General features: G+C 40.9%; 1 long non-coding RNA gene across 1 annotated transcript; it reads left to right on the forward strand.

The window, feature by feature from the left end:
- The first annotated feature begins 434 nt into the window (after positions 1 to 434).
- On the forward strand, positions 435 to 4,653 carry LOC146207471 (uncharacterized). Its single transcript, XR_014703558.1, has 2 exons — positions 435 to 646; positions 3,846 to 4,653. It is a non-coding gene; the product is annotated as an uncharacterized LOC146207471 (long non-coding RNA).
- The last annotated feature ends 509 nt before the right edge of the window (positions 4,654 to 5,162 follow it).

The raw sequence follows: 5,162 nt of genomic DNA on the forward strand, positions 1-5,162 counted from the left end.
GTGTACTTTTTATCTGAGGCGTTTTTTTTTTCTGTTTGAGCGACCAGTGCCGCGCGTGACAGTATGCCGCGTCCCAGTACGAACAACGTTGGTACGAACTGTCTCCAGCGTCATACTGGGCCCATAATCAGGTATGCCACGTTTGCTGGGACCCAGCGGCACTGGTTTTTATTACCTCAGCCCGCCAGCTTTGTGCTTAATTATGGCCCTAGACGAGACTGTACGCTGCCTTTCAAAAAAAAAAAAAACATTTATCGCCAAACCAGCCAAACTGCCTTTCGAAACCGAAAGTCCCTCTAGGAAGCGGCCGGCAGTAAAAAGAAGCCAGAAAAGCCACCGGTAAGTCAATCCCATCCGATCCGAAGCCGCCAGCGGCAAAAAGTTGCGAGTCGCGACGGCGCCATGCTGCCTTTGTTGTCAGCGGTGTGATTGTGAACGCTATTTCCTCACGCTGTGCTGCTTTGTTGTTCCGTAGTTCTTGGAATGGGCCGCAGAATTGATACTTGATATGTGCACTTTGATAGACGTCCTGAAGTACGTGATGTAGTGATAAATAGGTTCTGTGCCGCACACCGCTTGCACCGCGCCGTGGCAACGCCGGCATCAACACGGAAGAAGGAAATGGACTGGCGTGATTTTTGCAAATGTGAGTACACTGCTTGAAATTATTTTTATTTAATATTGCTATTGAATGAAGTACGCGTTGTTAATACTGTTGTGTGTGGTCTCAAAATTCCTTCGTAATACAAGCTACGAACTCGACCCAGCCTGCTTTATTGTGAGGGTGAGCCAGTCACTCTTCGGAACAAGAAGCGTGAACGTTTGGGCGAGTTGGTCAGACATACTTGACATGAACGGCGCGGCAGAAAGATTTGGCGCTTGTCCGTGTGTGTTCTCTGTCTTCGTCTCTTCCTGCCGCGCCGTTCAAGTCAACTCTTCAAAAGCCGCCACTTTTATATGTATGCTCGTCCCTAACGTGAAGCCGTTGTACGATATAAGTAGTGTTCTGAAACTTTATCGGAACCGTCATGGAAAATTTGGCCGCCTCGACCGGTTCCGATAAAGTTGCACAATACTGTATAATGTTATGGTGTATACTTCTAGATATAGTTTTAGCTGCAGTGTATTAGATGCACGACCGGCTTCGCGATTGTGATCAACACCCCGAACGAGTTTTCAATCTTTTTAAAAGCGCCTATTTTTTCTAACTGTGAGTGCATTAATACGATGAGTACAACCAGCGCGCGAGAAACAGGTTGTTGCTGTGGCGCATATCTCACAGTGGTCGCTGCATTTATTTTTGGTGCTTGTATGCTCCAACAAAAATAATCTAAATCATGGCTGACGCCAAGGTACAAGCTCATGTAGTACTACTGTAGTAGAATGACGATTAGAAATAATTATTTGAGTGACCACATGTAGTAAAATGTGCATGTCAAGAATAATTGCTTTCATTACTACATAGTCTTGTATTTTTGACAAATTATATGTATCTTAGTGTTCACAACAGAGGCAGAAATGAGCTTTCAGTGGGCAGTTGTGTTCTTTGGTACTTTGTGTCATGGCTTTTCATGGAAGCGTTGAAATGATGCAGTAGTAAACAGTTTCAAACCAAAAATGAAAAACATTTTACCTTCCTTAATGTTATGTCTGCTATGGTTCGAGGTAATTTGACTTTAAAGGCCTTTATTTGTGTAGAGTTCGTTGGTTGCCTTACACATTGTACACACATTTCTCAATACACCAGCAGTGAAATTAGTTTTGTGCCATTGCTAGTATTTCGGAAGAAAAAAGTTTGGCCGACATCACGGGCAGCTCTTCTCTGCATGCACATTTTTTGCAACTTTTATATCGCCTAGGATTGAGATATGTAGGCACTGATAAACATATTTTATGTGCTCAGAGTAAAAAGAAGAAAAAGTGTAGAATGTTAATCATATTTCTGATTGCGTGTGAAAGTCACGACTTAGAAAAAAAAGTTAAGAGGTGCTACAGATCTGAAAGGAGGCTGTTTTAATTATTTTTTCTCTGCGGCTGTAAGGCAAACCTACATAAGAATTGCAGAATATACAACCACTTAGATGGTAAAATGTTTACAATTTTTTTTTTTCATATATGGAATGCAACACATTAAACACGGTCCCAAATTTGGCGCAATCAAGCATAGTAGTCTTATTCAGTAATTAAAGGAAGAAACACCATTCCTAATTTTTCTTATAATTTAACAATCAAGTTTCTAGGAGGAGATGAAAATGAATGAGACAATATGTTGCATTGTACTGTTTCCAGCAATGTTATCAAAGCTGAAACTTCTTGTTTTTTCTCTCATTGGGAGAACGGCCTAAACTGACGGCACAAAAGCAGCAAATAGGCTCCCTGCTCCTCAAAACGTTGCCCATAAGCTAACCCTGTGACCTTGGCCATAAAGGAAAAGCATGCCTGATCACGTTATTGCGAGCCAGTGCTGATCTGTGACGTACGCAGGGTGTGGTGGCATCACTATTCGTGAGTGTGCATAGACGCTCGTAGCACCGCCTTAGGAATTCAGTTGGAAATGACAGTTTTCAGTATTTTTTTTCGCAGTGCATCAACGATGGCCTTCGCATCCCCAGTTCTTTGCTGTGTCTTTTTGCTGTTGACATACTTGCTTTATTTTTCTTTTGTAATAGGTGTTTATTCATAAAATACATGTTGGGATCTTTTTGCCCCTATTAGGTAAATTTACTTGTTTCTTCGTAGCTTTGCTAGAGCAGTCATTTCCACATTATTTATTAGTTTACTGTTCAGTTTTGCAAGTCAGAAGTCATACTAGATAAGGAAATCAGGTTCTGTTGCTTGAGAAATTTGAACAGAGCTTAAACGGAATGGGGACGTGTGGAACATCCGACAAGCTCATGTTGGAGTGATTTAAAGATATTCGCTTTGAAATGACATCATACACGCCTTTTTTTTTTGCTCTAGAATGCACTTAGCTATGCTAAATGAAGAAACTTGCCATAGTTGCAGTCTGAAGGTTGGAAATTTCAAAACAGTTGTGTTTATGCATTCATATGGGTGTCACTTTAAGCTGCTGCTTGCTCCCACAAATGGCTTGTACCACTGCATACTGCTTATGTAACAATCCGACAATTGCTCATAATGGTGCAGTTTCATATGCAATCTCCTCACAGTACAGGTCTCAGTCTTGACATAAGGGTAAAATTTTAGCAATTTGCATTTTGTTCGATACTTATGCACCTCCATTCAAACACTTGCAATGATGCTTGAGAAGCTGCATGTTTCACCTTTGATAACATTGTTGGAAATAGAATAACGCAATGTGTTCTCTTGAACTATTTTTTTTTTTCATTACCTCCAAGAGTAATTTATGGGCTGATGAGGTGGTTTTTCTTTGAGTTTTGAAGGAATATGCTCTGTTCAAACATGCCATAATTGGGAAAATGTTTCACATGTTTTCATTTTATACATAACAGAAACATTCGTACTCCTTTTAAGCACCAATTTTTTTATCTATTCTGTACCTTTAAAGTAGGTGCACCTCACACTCGTGGAGAAAAAATAGGCTGTTTTGAAAATGACCTTATTATCTTTAGGGAAACTGGAAAGGCTCTCTATACAAACGAGAAGCACACCATGCAGGCTGGTTACTTTTGTCATACAGTACATTGCATTGAGGTTGAGTCCAGTACTTACTTAATTATGCTTTGAGCACTCGTCTTAAAGCTGTTTGCCCAGAATCCTTATGATTGTAGCTACTGAATATATAGCTGTGTCTCTTTTCATTACCAGGAAAGGAGTTGTGTGCTCGGTCTCACTTGTCGGTTTTTCTCTCTTTATATACCCAGTTACCTGAGCACTTCAGACTGGCCGATGCCTGGAGCCTACCTGCTGCTCACCTACACCCCACAGCACAAACGAGGAACACACTAAATCATCTACCAGCAAGCACACTGCAGTGCCCTTCTGCAAGCCATCACCACATTCTATGACATGTTCAGGGATGCATGTTTAAGTACACATCCTAAGCATAGCTAAAAATGGTGGTATGAATGGATAGCTGCCTTGGTTTGGTTGCTTTATTTCTTCTTTGAAATCTTTGTTTTACTAATGGTGTAGTCAATGAAAAAACTCATTCTGAAGAAAACTTGTTTGCATTGTTGTGAATAGCAAAACCAAACCTTGTACCATGTATGATGTATCTGAAAGTTATGGTTTTGTGTTTTCTCTGTAAACGGTGCAGCATGTTTCTTCCACCAACTGCTAACTATGAGGGTTTGAAATGTACAGGTGCCAGAAAAACACAGTGGGTCATGCCTCTTGTGTTTGAAATTATCTCATGAGTCTTGTTCCACAAAACTTGGTTCCACATATGAATGCTTCAACGGCATGTGCTGAAGTATGTGTAAGCTTATCCATGAGTTGGAAATGAAGCTTGAATTATTTTAAGTATTGCGAACAGTAATACAAAGCGATTTCATTTTGTATTTGTTAGGGTACACGTGCGACTACTTCATGACAGTGCCGCTTCACCTCAAAAATGGCCCGTCTTCTATGCTGTGCAGGGAAATAAAGTTTATTTCCTTGCATAGCATAGAAAACAGGGATGCGAATGGCATCCAAGCTGTGCTGCACATTATGAATAAAAAAAGACCATTTTCACAAAATGCAATGTCTGTTTTTGGTTTCTGTAACTAAATATACCGGCACTAACTGATTTGCATGTAGTGTCGGCAACCAAGATCACATCAAAAACTAAAGTGAAAGCCACCAGACGCTCAATGGTCAATACTCATGAAGAACTCACAAGAAATGCACACATTAAGTGCCAACCAGAAACACGGTGGCCAATTTGTTTTAGACACACAGTAAGAACTCAAGAGAAAATTCACTTGAAAATCAGAAGATACTCTGGTGTCTCCATTGTGAAAGAGCAACATACTCTCATCAGACACACACATAAAATTTTTATAAGGGTGGTCCTGGAGCTTCGAACACCGTGGCTTCGAACACTGAGGCAAAACGGTTGAACCCCGCTCTGTGCAGCGAAAGTACTATATGCAGGTCAGTGGACCCCTTGTTCCTGACCTCCACAAGATCAGTGCAAGGTTGTGATCAGCACAATGTGCCGCAACACGCATAAGGTCATTGAAACGATGATCACC

The sequence above is a fragment of the Amblyomma maculatum genome, chromosome 1, assembly GCF_055883805.1.
Source record: "Amblyomma maculatum isolate TAMU_Amacu chromosome 1, ASM5588380v1, whole genome shotgun sequence".
Classification (NCBI taxonomy): domain Eukaryota; kingdom Metazoa; phylum Arthropoda; class Arachnida; order Ixodida; family Ixodidae; genus Amblyomma; species Amblyomma maculatum.